At 37.1% G+C, this 18,371-nt stretch overlaps 1 protein-coding gene across 33 annotated transcripts in view; it reads left to right on the top strand.

The window, feature by feature from the left end:
- The window catches only part of FAM76B (family with sequence similarity 76 member B), a 330,098-nt gene that overhangs the window by 215,619 nt on the left and 96,108 nt on the right, over positions 1–18,371 (top strand). For 28 of the 33 annotated variants that reach the window (XR_011390246.1, XR_011390252.1, XR_011390250.1 and 25 more), the window contains one exon: positions 16,663–16,759. The gene's annotated coding sequence lies outside the window, so the exon portion shown is untranslated. Of the gene's footprint in view, positions 1–10,980; positions 11,198–16,662; positions 16,760–18,371 lie in introns of all 33 variants that reach the window. The other 5 variants (XR_011390218.1, XR_011390216.1, XR_011390213.1 and 2 more) reach the window with 1 other exon arrangement.

Below are 18,371 nucleotides of genomic sequence, written 5' to 3'. Positions count from 1 at the left end.
CTGCCTCTCCTTCTCTGTATAACTCTGACTTTCAAATAAATAAATAAATCTTTTAAAAAAAGTTAATTTTGTCTGATATTAGGATGACTACACCAGCTCTTTTTTAGTTTTTGTGAGCATGGATTTTCTTTTTCCATCCTTTCACTTTCAGTCTGTGAGTATCATTGTTGGTGAGATGTGTAAGCAGCAAATAGATGGGTTTTCTTTTTTCATTCAGCCATTCTATGTCTTTTTCTCTGGAGAGCTGAGGCCATTTACATTCAGGATGACTATTGTTAAGTAATGACTTTGCCCTGCCATTTTCCATTAATATTCCTGTTTTTCACTTTGGATTTCCTTTTTCCTTTTCCTTTTACTGCACGATTTTCTGCCTTCACCTTCTTTCATAGTGGCATCCCTGTGTTTGTATTTCTTTGTGTAGCACATCCTTGAGCATCTTTTATAGGGCTGGGAAGGTAATAACAAATTCTTTCAATTTCTGTTTGTTACAGAATGCCTTTATTTCACCTTCATTCACAAATGAGAGCTTTGCAGGGTACAGTATTCAGGGTTAAAGCTTCTTTCTCAAGACTTGGAATATATCATGCCATTCTTTCCTAGCGTATAGGGTTTCTGATGAGAAGTCTGCTGTGAGTCTAATTGGGGTTCCTCTGAATGTAATCTGCTATTTCTTTCCTGCACATTTTAGAATTTTTTCTTTATGTTTTACTGTGGAGAGTTTTACTACAATGTGTCTTGGTAATCTTTTCTGGTGGTGTGTATTAGGAGTTCCATGTGCTTCCTGTACTTGGATGTCCCTTTTTCCAAATTAGGAAAATTTTCTGTTATTTCACTGAAAAACATTTCTAATCTTTTCTCTATTTCTATGCCTTCAGGGACTCCTAAGACCTGTATATTGGTTCATTTGATAATATCTTGTTGATTTTCAACAGCGTTTTTTAGTTTCTTAATTTCTTCTTGTTGTTTTTGGTCTGACCGTAAAATTGTCTTGCTTAGATATTCTTTCTTCTGCCCACACTTACTCCATTGTTAGGACTTTCCATTGCATTTTTTATTTGATCTATTGAATTCTTCATTTCTAGTATTTCATTTGATTTCTCTTTAATACCTCAATTTCATGGGAAAATTTTCATTCATATCATATATAGTTTTGTTTGGTTTGTGAATTTGCATCTGATTGCTTCTAAGTACTCTGATGAGTAGTTTTCTGTATTCCGTTTCTGGCATTTCCTCAATCTCTTCATTTTCACGTTCTAATATTGAAATGTTGTATTTTCCTTTTGGGGGCTCATAGTGTCTTCCTTATTCTTATTTATTTTGTTTTTTGGCATTTGTGTACTTTTTTATTGTCTGGTGGATTTTACCTTTGGTCTCTGTCTCTGTGGCTTAGTGAGATGTCTATACTTTCAGTGACTACCAAGAGGTGTATGCTGAGTATAGCCAGGATGTTCTGTTTAGTATTCCAGGGTGGGGAAAGTCTCCAAGGTAAGACCCCCATTGGGCTTGGTAGCTCTGTTCTAGTTAACCAGATGGAGAGGAATGGTCACCTCTGTTCACATGACGTGCCCTTCTCCTCACAGCTACAGGACACCCCAGTGTTAGTCCCTGATGTGCTCAGCACTCACCTGCACTGCTTAATGAATTGCACATTTGATCTGTGAGTCTTTCCTGTGAGCACGGTTCCCTTTGTTATGTGCTGTAATAGGTAACTGAGGAGCTCAGAGTGCAGAGAAGCACTCTGATGTTGTCCAGGGCCCCACCACACTGTCTCCTCTTATGCAGTCACTGTTTTCTCAGACTCAGTTCACAGGGCTCTCTGGGTCACAGATTGTCAGTAGGGCCACTCCGCTCCAATAGCCAGTCCTGTCCATAACAAAACTAGGGTGTTCCCAGAGCAACTGTCTCTGTGTGGTCCTCTCAACCAGCTTTGGTGTCAGTGATGGGGAAAGGTCTCTCTGGGTAGGTTTATGGATCGAGGGTGTGCAGAGCACCTTCCCAACTGCAGCCCTGCTCACTTCTCACTGGTGCTGGGAGGATAAGAGGGTCCTGTAGGTGAGACTTCCCCTCTATAGGGACAGCTCCCCCTCACCTCCCGTTGTCGGGCAACTGGCACAGTATAGCTTGCATGGAGAGGGAAGGAATTCTTCTGAATTGTTGTGGTGGGCACAACCTGTTACTGCTGGGCGCACACATGGGAGGTAGGGGTAGCAGCTACCTGCCTGGTTAGCTGGGGCAAGCATCTTCCACCCCAGGGTCCAAGGTTTTTTTGCATATTTGCTCTTTTGGCATGAGTCTGGACTGTTTCTATTGCTTTCTCTGGGTCTCCCACTGGGGTTCTCCCACAGCTTTATCCTATGAATGTGCTTTCTCTTCTTTGTAAATATTAATTTTGTCCCACGTGAGTCAAACCATCCTGTTACTATTCCACCATGTTGAAACCACTGTTCTCCAAGGATTCTCCCATCATATAATCTTTACACAAATTATTAAGCCTTACCCATATTTGCACAAAGGAGTTCTTGTTGGGGGGGCGTCTGGGTAAAAAAGCAGTAGCCAAAAAAAAAAAAAAAAGGAACTGAGTGAAGATTTTGACTATTACCTGTGAGAACAGACTTGAAACTTTTTGACCCATCTCAGTTCTTGATTTTACAGTGATAAATTAGACATGGAAAAAAAGATCAAAGGAAATAAGAATCCTAATCAAGATAATAAAAAGAAAAAGTAAGTGATACCAATAAATACTGACCATTAAGACACAGATGTTGGATTTAGTAGAAAATAAGTCTAATGCAATTATTATAAATATCTTCAAAAAGTTAATAAACAAATGAGGAACCTCAGCACAGATAAAAAAAACTATAAAAAGGAAACAATTGGAAATTCTGAAATTGAAAAGTACAATAATTCAATTTTTAAAAGCTAGATTCACTTCACAGAACATTGGAGGTATTAGTAAACTGAGTAGATGAATAGAAATTATATAATCTAGAGAAAAATAGCTTGAAGAAAAATAAAAAGAGCCTCGCTGATGTGGGACAATATCAAGCACTCTAACACAGATGTAATTAGAGTCACAAAAGGACACAATAGGAAGAATGGAGCAGAAAACTCATGAGAAGAAAATTCATGAAATGTGATGAAAAATAAGTAAGAAATCCAGGAGTCTCAATAAGTCCCAAGCAAGAAAAATAGAATAAAACACTAAAGAATATAAAAAATACAAACAACATAATGAAACCACTTGGGAGGCAGCAGTGTTGGCACAAATAATTGGGTTCATGTCACACATAAGGGAGGCTTGGATTGAGTTCTCTTTTCTGAGCCTTGGATTGGCCTATTTCCAGTCATTATGAGCATTTATGGAGTAAGCCAGAAATGTGGGGTCTCTCTTTCTCTGTTTATATTATTTCAGAAACAAAGAGAAGTGTGTCTCCATGTTTCTGAAATAAACAAAATAATTACATGAAATGTAAATTGATTTAATATTTAATGTAATGTATTTAATATAAAAGACAGAGATCATCAGATTATACAAAAAAGCAAGACAAATGTATACTCCCTAAAAAAAGACAGAGTTGGAAACAGAATCTAAATGTAAAAACTCAGATAGGTAGAAAGATAAAAAAAAGAAAGAAGGAAAGAAAGAAAAAGAAGGAAGAAAGGACAGAAGGAAGGAAGGAAGGGAGGAAGAAAGGAAGGAAGGGAGAAAGGAAGGGAGAAAAATAAAGATAGATCTTATATTGGGCAAATAGAAAATTCAAGTCCTGTATTATTGACATTATACAAAATTGATTTAAAGAAGGAGTAATTGATCAGCTCTTGTCCTGACGGTTGATGTACAATGTAATACTTTATTTTTGTTCTAGTACCATTGGTTGAACTCTGTAATTAATACACAATTATTCTTAGGTGTTTAACTTTTAACTGAAAAGTGATCCCTGTTAGGAATTTGGAAAACATTATGCTGAGTGAAATAAGCCAACCCCAAAGGGACAAATACCACTTGTTCTCCCTGATAGGTGACAACTAACTAAGCACCAAAAAGGAAACCTGTTAAAGTGAAATGAACACTATGAGAAACGGTGACTTGATCAGCCTCACCCTGACTGTTGATGAGCAACTTAATATGTTATCCCTCTTAGTATTTTTTTTGTTTGTTCTACTTAATACTTTTGGTTGAATACTGTAATCAATACACAATTCTTCTTAAGTGCTGAAAACTTAACTGAAAAGTGATCGCTGTTAAATATAAGAGTGGGAATAAGAGAGGGAAGAGATGTCAATTCGGGACATGCTCAAGCTGACTTACCTCAAATGGTAGAGTTAGAAACATACCAGGGGATTCCAATTCAATCCCATCAAGGTGGCATGTACCAATGCCATCTCACTAGTCCCAGTGATCAATTTCTGTTCACAATTGATCATAATGATAGGACTAAGAGTCAAAGGGGTCACATAAACAAGAATAGTGTCTGCAAATACTAGCTGATAGAATAAAAAAGGGAGAGAACAATCCAACATGGGAAGTGAGATACACAGCAGACCCACAGAATAGCGAATGTCCTAAACAGCACTCTGGCCTCAGAATCAGCCCTTAAGGCATGCAGATCCAGCTGAAAAGCCCATGAGAGTATTTCAGGCATGGAAAGCCAAGACACTCTAGTAAAAAAAAAAAAAGACAAAAAAAAAGAAAAGAAACCAAAAACAAACCTAAATGAAAGATCTCCGCGAGTGAGATCCCAGTGGAAAGAACGGGTCATCAAAGAAGGAGGTGCCTTTCTCTGAAGGGAGGAGAGAACTTCCACTTTGACCATGGCCTTGTCTAAATATGATCAGAGTCGGTGAACTCAGGGTGCTTCCATAGCCTTGGGTGTCTAGGGTGATTACTGATGCCATAAATAAGAGTGTCAATTTGTTAAGTCAACAACAGGAGTCACTGTGCACTTACTCCTCATGTAGGATCTTTGTCCTTAGTGTGCTGTACATTGAGATTTAATGCTATAACTAGTACTCAAACAGTATTTTTCACTTTATGTTTCTGTGTGGGAGCAAACTGTTGAAATCTTCACTGATGTATGCTAAACTGATCTTCTGTATATAAAGAGAATTGAAAATGAATCTTGATGTGAATGGAAGGGGAGAGGGAATGGGAAAGGGGAGGGTTGCGGGTGGGAGGGACGTTATGGGGGGGAAGCCGTTGTAATCCATAAGCTGTACTTTGGAAATTTATATTCCTTAAATAAAAGTTAAAAAAAAAAAAAAAAAAACATCCACAAAGGGAACTCCAGGCCTGGATAGTTTCACCACTAAATTTAACCATTTAACAAAGAAATAATATCAGTTGTAATGAAGTAATCACAGAAAATGATGGGAGAGCACCGTTTATGTACTGCTGTACTCATTTTGCTAGGCAAATGTAACACTGAAATAAAAACTGACAAAAATATACAAGAAAAGCAAATTCATAAACTCTTATTCCTTGTGTATATGGCTGCGAAGTCTTTAAAAATTAATGGCAAATTGAATCCAGAAATAAAGAATATAATAATACATCATGGGCCGGCGCCACAGCTTAATAGGCTAATCCTCTGCATGAGGCGCTGGCACACCGGGTTCTAGTCCCGGTCAGGGCGCCAGATTCTGTCCCAGTTGCCCCTCTTCCAGTCCAGCTATCTGCTGTGGCCCGGGAGTGCAGTGGAGGATGGCCCAGGTGCTTGGGCCCTGCACCCACATGGGAAACCAGGAGAAGCACCTGGCTACTGGCTTCGGATCAGCGCGGTGCGCCTGCCGCAGTGGCCATTGGAGGGTGAACCAACGGTAAAGGAAGACCTTTCTCTCTGTCTCTCTCTCTCACTGTCCACTCTGCCTGTCAATAATAATAATAATAATAATACATCATGATTAAATGCTATTTGTTTTATAAATGCAAAAAGATTTTTTAAAGGTTTTTAATTTATTTATTTGAGAGGTAGAGAGGTAGAGCTACAGACAGACAGAGGGAGAGACAGAGAGAAACGTCTTCCATCCTCTGGTTCACTCCCCAAGTGACTGCAATGGCCGGAACTGAGCTAATCCAAAGCCAGGAGCCAGGAACTTCTTCCAGGTCTCCCACACAGGTGCAGAGGCTCAAGCACTTGGGCCATCTTCTTCTCCTTCTTCTTTTTTTTAAAGATTTATTTATTTATTTGAAAGGCAGAGTTACAGAGAGACATAGGCAGAAAGATAAAGAGAGGTCTTCCATCCGCTGGTTCACTCCTCAGATGGCCGCAATAGCTAGAGCTGTGCCGATCTGAAGCCAGGAGCCAGGAGATTCTTCCCAGCCTCCCGTATTGGGTACAGGGTCCCAAGGACTTGGGCTGTCTTCTACTGTTTTCCCAGGCCATAACAGAGAGCTGGATCAGAAGTAAAGCAGCCAGGATACAAACCAGTGCCCATATGGAATGCTGGCCCGACAGGCGGAAGCTTAGCCCACTATGCCACAGTACCAGCCCCACAAGGAGATTTTAATATTTTTAAATTAGTGTGATTCGCCTTACCTGGAATAAATCAGAAGACTTAGAGATCATTTCAATAGAGGTACAGAACCCATCTGAGAAAGTTAAAAATCTTTTTATAAATCCAATACTTAATGAGATGAAACTAGAAAGCTATAACTAAGGGCATCAATAAGAAAGATGCATCAATAAAAATGTACACTTGTCTTCATATCTGTCGGTGAAAGACTAAATAATTTTCCCATAAAATTGAGAACAAAAAGAAAATCAGACAAGGATACCTCTGTTGACTTCTATTCAACACAATATTAGAATATATAAGTTGTGAAATAAGGAGTAAGAAGGCAGGGAAAAGGAAAGAAGGAAAAGGGGAAAAAAGACAATAAGTAAAGGGAGGGAAAAAGGAGAGAGTAAGGGAGTGAGACATGGAGACAGAGATTCCAAAGCAAGAAGGAAAGAGGTTGGGAGGGAGGAAGGGAATATCATTATGTTCTTAGAATTGTATCTGCAAATCACATTGAATCTGTTAAAAACTAATTTAAAATTTAAAAAGTTTGAAGAAAGCAAGAATTAAAATTGTTCCCATTGAAAGAAAATGTGGTAGTATACATAGAAGTTCCTATTTAAAATTTTTTTTTATTTTTTAAAGACTTATTTATTTCATAGTCTAAATGACAGAGAGAGGGGGGAGAGAAAGAAATCTTCCATTTGCTAATTCATTCCCCAGATGGCCACAACTGCCAAGTATTAAAAGAGCTATAGCTTTAACTAATGAGTCAAGAAGCCAATAAATATGAAAATTGATATCATAAACAGAATCAAAATTTAGAATCCTTAGAAGTACTAATTTACCTACATTAAAAACATTTTTCCATGAAAAATCCATACAAAGTCAAAAGATAAAAATATTGTAAATTTTTTATCACAATCAACTACTTTTCTTGTATGTAAGTAGCTCTTCACAATTAAGCATAGCCAAAAATCCCCCAATAGGAAAAAAACATATAAAGAAATAGTTTATAGAAAAGGAGGCATAATGCCTCTTAAGCTTATGGAAAGATGCTAAACTTCACAGAAAAGAGAAATGCAAATTAAAATCATGATAAAATTTCAACAATTGACTATTGTCAAAAAATGTGATTACAATCTGTAGATGAAATTGAAGGGAGCATTCTGATATTTCTAGTGGGACTTTAACTGATACAACCTCAGCAGTTAGCAACTTGACAATATTTATCACATAGAAAATGTCTATTATACTTGAAACAAGTTCTACTTTGAGTAGTGTACCATACTGAAGTATTTGAACATATGTACAAATGATGTATATGGCAATGTTTTTAAGAGCAAAGATTGAAAAGAATCTAAATGCCCAGCAAGAATTTATAGTCTAGTCAATATATCATATATAACCTATTGGATCTCTGTACACTGTTAGGAAAAGAACTCTAGGTTTTGTATAACTGCATGTATTTTCTTTTAGAAACATCTTTTTTGACTTTTTAAATTATTAATATAAAGGAAATAGATTGCATGTATTTCATAAATACAGTTGTAAGAAGATGACCACATCTCCCTCTCTCCCACCATCCCCTCTCTTTCCTTTCTTTTTTTATCCTTTAATTTTTACAATAGCATACTTTCAATTTACTTTATAATCACAGACTTAATACACCACTAACCATAATATTCAACAAGTAAAATGTAGAAAAACCACTGTTTTATAGTGTTTTTTTTTTTAAAGGAGAACTTAGTGAAAATAAAAACTCAGCCACTTAAGTACATTACTTAGAAATGTGAGGGCCAATAACAGGTTAAAAAAATGCTGACAAAGTTGAAAATGATTGCCTTTTGGGAGTGAGGAGGGATAGAACTAGGATTTACTGTTTCTTTAATTATGTCTTTGAAAATTAAGCATTTTCAATTTTGTAATTATATGCAGATATGAGTTTGATAAAAACAGCAATTAATTTGAAAGAATTCATGAATTCAAAAGATTGGATTGCCTCTCTTCATTCCTTCTTTCCTTCCCCTATATAATCACGCTTGCCTCTCATGTGTGTGTATGTATATGATTCACTCCCTTACCTCCACCCCACCATACACACAGACAATTGCACTCTTGGGTTTGGATTTTGTCAGTCCCTCTTGTTCAATACAAAAAATGAGTTATTTGTTGCAGAATCTGAAGGCTTCAATCGGTATTTGTCAAATATGAAATATCCTCGAGCTTAAACTCACCTTTTAAAAGCTTCATGGTCATCAATGTAGTGTTATTTTTAGGAAAATCCATCTTTGTCCCTAAAAGATCACAGAGATTATCTGATTATCTGAAGATATATCTTATTACCAAAGCTGTTTCCCCGGATATAAAAAAGCTGGCCCTTACAAGAATATTATTTCAAAAATGAGGTTTTTCTTGTAATAAGAAGACCTCCCTTGCTCCACTTAACATTTATTGAAAAAGCAATCATCCCAGGAATTTGCCTTCTAAATCTCCTTAAAGAAGAGTATCATTTGTGGTTATTGTTGACAAAGGACTGTAGGAGAATTTGCATTGTTCAGGAGTTGTTTTGATGTTTAAAAATGCGGTGAGTATGCAGAATAATGAGACCATTTAAAATACTTCATTATTTGCCTAAACATTACAAATTTTTTTTTTAAACTTTTATTTAATGCATATAAATTTCCAAAGTACGACTTATGGATTACAATGGCTTCCCCCACATACCGTCCCTCCCACCCACAACCCTCCCCTTTCCCACTCCCTCTCCCCTTCCATTCACATCAAGATTCATTTTCGATTATCTTAATATACAGAAGATCAGCTTAGTATACATTAAGTAGGGATTTCAACAGTTTGCTCCCACACAGAAACATAAAGTGAAAAATAATAGATGATTTTTTAAATGATGATGAAATCAGAGCAGACCTATTGTCATGTTTAATCCCAGTGAGAGTCAAGTTGGGAATTGATAATTTTTTTTTTTTTTTTTTTTTTTTTTTACAGAGGATCAGTTTAGTATGCATTAAGTAAGGATTTCAACAGTTTGCACCCCCATAGAAACACAAAGTGAAATATATTGTTTGAGTACTCGTTATAGCATTAAATCTCAATGTACAGCACATTAAGGATAGAGATCCTACATGAGGAGTAAGTGCACAGTGACTAAAAAAAAAAAACAAATTTTTGATAAATGATTTTGGGTGTTGATAGGATCTGAATGTTTGTGTGCCACCAACATTTGTATGTTGAAATCCTAACTCCTGGTGTGAGGTATTAAGAGGTGGAGCCTTTGGAATGTTATCAGGTTATGGGGGTAGGGGCCCTCATGAACAGGATTCACACTTTATAAAATAGGACAAAATGAGACCCATCACGCCCTCCACCATGTGAGGGCACAGTGAGATGTTAGCAATCTGAGGAAGCTAACCATGCTAGCAGGCACCATGACTTCAGATTTTCAACATCCAGAACTGCGAGAAATAAATTTCTGTTGTTTGTGAATTCATCTCATTTATGACATTTTGGTTTAGAAGCCCAAATACACAAAGACAGTTTTCCTCTGTGTGCCAGTTAAACTGGACGTTTAATACAGATAAACTTAATCCCATGAGCCCTCAATCAATCAATATTTATTGCATGATTCTACTAAAAGGAAAAAGAAGGAAGAAAGGAAAGAAGGGGGAAGAAAAGAAAGAGAGAGGGAAAATGGATGAATTGGTTGTCTACTATATGTAGTAGACTCACACGCTTTCCTGTTATCTTTTTTAACCTCTCACAATAAACCTGGAAAATGGGTTAAGTTTAATATAAGTTTAATTAAGATCATATATGATAGAGGAACACACACATAAATCACACAAACACTCTTCCAAGTTAGCTGAAAAAGTATAAAAAATCAAATACCCATATTTATTTATCCATAAATCTGAATGTATGTGCAACACAAATATACAAATGTACTCTCATGTATATATTCTAATTGGAAAATATAGAAAAAATATAAATATATTTTATGTTTTAATTATTTTCCAATTAACTTGAAAGTGTGTGTGTATGTGTGTGTTAAAAAACAGTGTTTACTGAATAGAACAGACAAAATTTCAGGAAAAAGCTCACCAACTAGAGAATAGAAAGAGGAATACATCGATGTATTTTGAACATCAGGAACTTTATGTGTGTTTTATCCTACCTAGTCAGTAACTCTGTGAGGCAAGTATTGTTATCCTCATTTGGAAACTCTAAAACATTGGTAGTAGTCACCTGGGAATCTGAATTCCGATCTATATGATTCCAAAATTCTTCCTTATCCTACTTTGGCAAATGCCAAGGCTTGATGGTATCCTTAAGGATGGTTAGGTTATTTAATATTTCCAGATATTATGTAGCATAACTTAGTTTAATATACAAGAAGAAAATTGGAATTTCATTCCAACATTTGTTCTTTCAATAAATGTTAATTGAATTCCTCCTTGATGTCAGGCACAGAGTGGACATGTTTCAACTCTGCACCACAGTCCCTGGTCCTTGAGTTGCTTACCGTATCTGGAAAGAGAGAACACAAACCTTGGCAGTGCAATGCTATGGCAGAAGTATGGCATGCAGAGGTACACTCAGATGGGTCTGTACACAAGCACCAGAACCCACGATGTTTTCCAAGGCATGGAGGAAGGAGTGCATGTGAGCCAGCTGAGAGGGGGTGAGGAGCAGGGGTAAAGGTAGGGAAGGTGTGGGGGTGGTGGGTGATGGTAACGCTCTAGACAAAGGGCTCTAATATGGAGATGGTTGATGTCACATGAGCCTCAGATGGCCTGACATATTGTCTGATACTTGTTGGAACATTGTGTGAGTATGCAGAGAGGCAGTTATTGGATGGAAGAATAATTGGGGAACATAATCCAGTAATTACTGTAGGAGCATGAGATGAGAGTTATTGACCCAGAAATTCCCTGTAAAAGGGCTTTCTCTGTCCTTTCAATTCCCAGAGACAGATTGTGCTGATGTCGGAGGGAAAATGCGTGCTTTTATCCCTCATATCTAAGTAGGTCAGTATTTGCTAACACTCAAGGAGCCTGCGTTATTTCTCAGTCGGCTAGAACATTGTGCTAATGAGGAGCAGGTCAGAGGTTTAATCCCCTTATGGGCCTCTTAGCTTCTCTCTGTTCTGTAGCCACAAACAGCACCCCTAACCCTAGGCTGTGCCTTCTCAAATGCCAGTTGCTGGCAGGAGAAATCTGGTGAGACGTTTTGGACAAATTAGAGAAAACTCATTGCCACTCAGTGCCTCACAGGGTACAACTTCCAGTGAATGTTCCACTGACAGTGCATAATCAATGTAATTGTGGTTTTCTAAGAATGCTTAAAACATTTAGTGTTATTCCCCCTAGATTTCTAACCTCAGCTCTGGTGGAAAATTCTTAGGGAGGAGGCTGCAGTCAGGAAATACCCTATTCTTCCTCTATAGGGGTAAATAAGAATATTTATTAAATGTCTAGTGAATTGAAACGGTGGAGGTGGGGTCGGGTCCTATTAGATTCTGTATCAGGAGGGCCAGAGACACAAACCCTTGTTCATTTAAGTTTAAATTTAAATATCCTTCGACTTGCTTACCAATGATTTTATAGTGCAATCTGTAGACCCAGTTCTTTGCTAGGCATTTGGAATAAAGATGCACCAATTAATCAGTTAACCTTTACTGGGTGTGACCTGTGTGCCAAACACATAGATATGCACTTTATAAGGATTATTTCATTTAATGCTCAAAATAGCACAGCAAAAGTTAAGTTGGTCAAGACCCCTTCCAACCTGCATGCCAACCAATCACCCGCATATTTCCTGGAATAAGAAATTGGAAAGTACAATGTGGCTATCAAAAAAGCGCTATTATTAGAAGTTCTCCCTGAGGAATTTCCAGGCAGGCAGATCAGAATAACTATAGCCAACCTATCATATGATAGGCATTTTCTGAGTACTTTATATCATTCAGTCCTCATCCCAATCCTATGAAGTAGGTTCTGTTATTACTGATATTTTATCTAAAAGGATATTGGAACAAAGAAAGACAAATAGGCAAGTCTGCCTAGGGGTCAAATGGGAAGCAAGTAACTGAGACAAGGTTATAACTCAGGTGTTATCATAGTTACCTTGACTGCATTTTGTAGATGCTTTCCATTTGAGAAAATTCCCTCCTATTCCCAGCTTGCCAAGGATTTTTAAAAAATGAATTAATGTTGAATTTTTATCAATTGCTTTTTCAGCAGCTATTGAAAAAATTGATTTTTATCTTATATTCTGTTACTATGGTGAATACGTTGTTTAAATTATTTTGGAATGTTAACCTGGCCTTGTTTTATTGAGGGGTAAACTTGCGCATGATGAATTGTTCCTGTAAATTATTAGATTTGTTTAGCTAATAGTTTGTTAAGGATTTTTTGACCATATTAGTAAGATATTTTGACATCAAATTTCCTTTTTGTTTTTGGTAATGCATTTGTCAGATTTTAAGGTTAGAATTCTGTTGACCTCATAAAATTATTTGAATATTTCCATACCCTTTATTTCCAAAAGGCTTTAGTATTTTTACTATCATTTATTATTTATGTATTTAATGAAGTTTACCACTGAATCTATATGGAACCAGACTTTTTTATTTTGGAATATTTCTGAGAAATTCAGTTTTTCTGTTGGACATATGACTATTCAGATTTTTTTCATTTCTTCCTGTTGTTAGTTTTCATAAATTGTGTTTTAAAGAAAATTTTCTTTTTTATCTAAGTTGTTAACTTTTCTACCTACTATTGTTCATAATATTCTTTTAATATTTTAATGTCTATCAGGTCTGTGGTGATAACTGCATAATTATTCCCGACATTGGTAATTCGTTCTCTTTCTGTTTCTCTTTGTCTCTCTTTCTCTTTGAGTGTGTTTCTGTGTGTGTCTGCCTAGGTTCTCAACAATTTTTTTGATGTTTTAAAAGCACAACTTTTGACACTCTTAATTTTCTGTAATATGTTTTCTGTTTAATTTCTACTCTTTAATATTTCTCTCCTTCCATTTATTTTGTTTTTTTTCTAGCTTCCTAAAGCAATGTTTTTGTGTAAATTTTTAAAGCTATACATTTGCTTCTGCACAATGTTTTAACTGCATCCTACAAATTTTGATGTGCTTTATTTTTTGGCCATGTGAATTAAAATATTTTCTCATTTCTCTTATGATTTTTTTCTTTTGCTTTATCAATTACTTAGAATATGTTTCTTAAAATTTCCAGATGTTTGAGATTTCCTAGATGTCTGATTGTCATTGTCTTCCTATTTAATTCTTTTTTTTTTTTTTTTTTTTTTTTTTTTTTTACAGGCAGAGTGGACGGTGAGAGAGAGAGAGAGAGAGAGAGAGAGAGAGAAAGGTCTTCCTTTTGCCGTAGGTTCACCCTCCAATGGCCGCCAAGGCAGGAGAATTGCACTGATCTGAAGGCAGGAGCCAGGTGCTTCTCCTGGTCTCCCAAGTGGGTGCAGGGCCCAAGGACTTGGGCCATCCTCCACTGCACTCCCAGGCCATAGCAGAGAGCTGGCCTGGAAGAGGGGCAACCAAGACAGAATCCAGCGCCCCGACCAGGACTAGAACTTGGTGTGCCAGCGCCGCAAGGCGGAGGATTAGCCTACTGAGCCACAGCACCGGCCCCTATTTAATTCTGTTATAGAGTATGATGACTGATTATAAGTATCAACCTGGTTAGGCCGTGCTACCCAGTTTTGGGAGAAACTTCAGTCTAGACATTGCTGTAAAAGTATTTTTAGATGCAATTAACATTTACATCAATAGACTTTGAATAAAGCATATTACTCTGCATTATGTGGGTAGGCCTCATCCAATCGGTTGAAAGCCGTAAGATAAAAGACTGATGTTCTCCTGAGTAATAGGGTTATACCTCCAGACTGTCTGCAGACTTGAGCTGCTGCATCAGCTCTTCCACGAGTCTCTAGTCTGCCAGCTTATTCTGCAGATTTTAGCCTTACCAGTTCCCATAGTTGGTTGAGCCAGTACCTTAAAATAAATCTCTCTCTCTTTTTCTCTTTCTCAACACACACACACGCACACACACAGACACACACCCCAACCTGTTAGTTCTCTTTGTCTGGTGAACTATGAATAGTGTGTAGGTAGAAAACATACTTTTTGATTTTGATACTATTACATCTGTTCTGATTTGTTTTATGACCCAAATTTTCACCTGTCTTGGTGAATGTTATATGCACCTTTTTAAAAAATTGTTTATGTAAACTGTTTCACTTTCTTTTTTTCAAAGATTTATTTATTTATTTATTTGAAAGGCAGAGCTACAGAGAGAGAGAGAGAGAGAGAGAGAATGTCTTCCATCTGCTGCTTCACTCCCCAAATGGCTGCAATGGTCAGGGCTGCACCTATCTGAAGCCAGGAGCTAGGAACTTCTTCCAGGTCTCTCACATGGGTCACATGGGCGCAGGGGCCCAAGCACTTGGGCCATCTTCTACTTCTACGGCTTTCCTAGGTCATAGCAGAGAGCTGGATCAGAAGTGGAGCAGGGGCCCGTACTGTGGCGGCGTAGCGGGTAAAGCTACCGCCTACAATGCCGGCATCCCATATGGGTGCTGGTTCTAGTCCCAACTGCTCCATTTCTGACCCAGCTCTCTTCTGTGGCCTGGGAAAGCAGTAGAAGATGGCCCAAATCTTTGGGCCCCTGTGCCCGCAAGGGAGACTCAGAAGAAGCTCCTGGCTCATGACTTCGGATTGGCACAGCTCCGGTTGTTGCAGCCAACTGGGGAGTGAACCAGCACATGGAAGACCTCTCTCTCTCTCTCTCTCTCTCTTTCTACCCGCCCCCCACCCCGCCTTTCCTTCTCTCTGTGTGTAACTCTTTCAAAATAAATAAATAAATCTTAAAAAAAAAAAAAGTGGTGCAACCGGGGTGTGAACAGGTGCCCATATGGGATGCTGGCACTGCAGGTGGCAGCTTTACCTGCTACGCCACAGTGCGGACCCCTGTTATATGTACTTTTAAAAAGTGCATACATTGAACTGTTGTTGGATATCGTATTCTGTAGAGCTTAATTTGGTGAAGGTAGTTTACAGTGATGTTCAGATCTTCATGATCATTAAAGATTGTTATCTAATTAATATAAAAATTCAGAGATGAGATATTAATGATGGTTTACTGTGATAGTCTGTCTTCCTGAAATTTAGTGTAGTTTACTGTGATAGTCTATCTTCCTGAAATTTAGTGTAGTTTTTATATTTATTTATTTAAAATATATGGGGGACAGGTAGAGAAACAAACAGAAAGCTCTCACATGCCGGTTCACTCCCCAAATGCCTGAAACACCTGGAGTCGGGCCAGGCTGAAACCATGATCTAGGTGCTCAATCTGCAATGTGAGGGGCAGGGACCCAGTAACTTGAGCCATCACCCACTTTCTCCTAGGGTACACATTAGCTGGAAGTTGGAATTGGGAATAGAAATGGGATTTGAATCCAGGTACTTTTGGTATGGGATGTGGGTGTCCCAAGTGGCATCCTAACCATTACTCCAAACACTTGCCTTACTTTAAAATTTTATTTATTTATTCGAATAGGGGGAGGCACAAATACAGAGATAATTTCTCATGTTATATTATTTAGGGTTATACTATTCTCCATAATCTTTCTGCTTTTGACTACTTTTCATTGTTTTTAAATTTTGGAATAATTGTAGACTTGTAGTCCATGGTTTTCATTTTGTCTAATTAAAGTACAGTTTCAAAATCAAGAAGCTCATATCAGCAAAATGTTTATATACATCAAATGCATGCATTTGGGTAAGCACTGCCATAATCAAGGTACAGTCACCACCAAGATGTCCTTCCTGCTATTCCTGAATAGCTGTATTAGCCCCCACCCCCACTACCTTACCTAACCAGTAGCAGCCATTAATTAGCCTTCCATCTTTATAATTTTATTTCTTTAAGAATGTTATAGAAATGAATCATACAGTTTATGATCCTTGATGTTTTCATTCAGCATAATAACCTTTAGATCCATTCAAGCTATTATGTTTCAAGAATTCATTCCATTTAATTGCTGAGTAGTATTTCATATGTTTGTAGCATAATTTGTTTAAAAATATAACTATTATGAAACATTCTGTTATTTACAGTTTTTGGCCATCACAATTAAAGCTGCTATGAATAATCATCTTCAAGTATTCACTTCTAAGGGATGAATGGTCAGGAATGTAATTTCTGGATCCCATGGTGAGTATCTATATAGGTTTTAAAGAAGCTGCTGAGTTATTTTCTTGAGTTAATGTACTATTTTATAGTTCCCCCAGTACTGTATAAGAGATCCAATTTTTTCACACCCTTTCTATAATTTTAGCTGTTCTAGGAGGGGTGTGGATCTCTCTTTGAGATCTTCATTTACATTTTTTTGTATTGGATGATAGTCTTGTTTTCTTTTTTTTTTTTCCATTTACATTTTCCTAATGGTTAATGATAGTCAACATCTTTCACATGACTTTTAAAATTTTTCTTGTTTTTTTTTTTTTTGTTGTTGTTGTTGTTGTTGTTTTTTAATTTCAGTGTCCAAGAGACACAAAGTTTCCATCTGCTGGTTCCCTCCCTAAATGCCCACAATGGCCAGGGGAGGTTAGGCCAAATCCATGAACTAGGATCTCCATCTGGGTCTCCCACATGGGTGATAGAGACCCAACAACTTGAACTATCCACCACTGCCTTTGTGAGTGTGCTTTAGCAGGAAGCTGGAATCAAGAGATGGAGCTGGGACTTCATTCCAGGCAGCACCATATGGAGTGTGGGTGGCTTAACCACTATGCTAAACACCTGCTCTTCATGTATTTGTTTGACACTTGCATAGGTTCTCTGGTTAAATACCTTTCATTTTTTTCCCGTTTACTAATTGGATTGTTTGCATTTTAATCTTGAAATTCTTTTATGTACTCCAGCTTTGTACTTTGTTACAAATGTGCTTTGTAAATATTTTCTCCCAGGGATGTTTTCAAAACAAAAAGCTTTAAATTTTGGTGAAGTCCAATATTTGATTTTTCTTTTATATATTTCTGTTTTGCTGTCATGTGTAGGAATTCTTCACCCAGCCATAAATCCTAAAGATTTTCTCTTATTTTAAAAGTTTTGTAAAACTCTTCCTTTCCATAATATTGTTGAGCCCCTTCACTGACTTTATTTTCCCCTTAAGTTACTGAAACTGTTGTCTCTGATATCATTGTAATAATTCTTTGCTAAGAGTCACTATTTTTATATTTTAAAGCACGTTTGTAATATCTCAAGATTATTATTATGATTGCATTAAATTCTTTTCAGATAATTCCAACATCTCTGTCTTCAACATGTTGGTATATGCTAATTGTCCTTTTCATTCAAGGTGAAATGTCCTTGGTTCTTGGTAGGATAAGTGATTTTTCAATTGAAGTATGGACATCTTGATTTTTATGTCATCCAGCTCTGGATCTTTTCTTAATCTACTGTTCTAACAACTTTTTATTGATGCAATGCTGATAGGTGGAAGAGGGTGCTGTTTTGTTACCACCAGGTGATGCTGGAAATGTACTTTCCCTACTTGACCTCTGCTGATATCAACAAGGCATAGGCTCTGACATATCTGACTTTCAGCTAGCTGCTTATGATGTATCTCAGTGGGATTTTATCTTCATGATAACTTGATTTGGGATTTGATTATAGTCTTGGATGTTTGAATTCATAATTTTCTTCACATTTGGAAATTTATTATTATTTTTTTCTTCAATTTTCTCTCCTTTTCTGGCACCACAGTTGTATGTATTATATTCTGTGATAGCCTGATATCATCCTCCAGCTTACTAAGGACCTG

This window comes from Oryctolagus cuniculus, chromosome 1 (genome assembly GCF_964237555.1).
Source record: "Oryctolagus cuniculus chromosome 1, mOryCun1.1, whole genome shotgun sequence".
Taxonomy (NCBI): Eukaryota; Metazoa; Chordata; class Mammalia; order Lagomorpha; family Leporidae; genus Oryctolagus; species Oryctolagus cuniculus.
The sequence above is the reverse complement of the archived record's forward strand: the minus strand, read 5'-3'. Positions and strand labels throughout refer to the sequence as shown.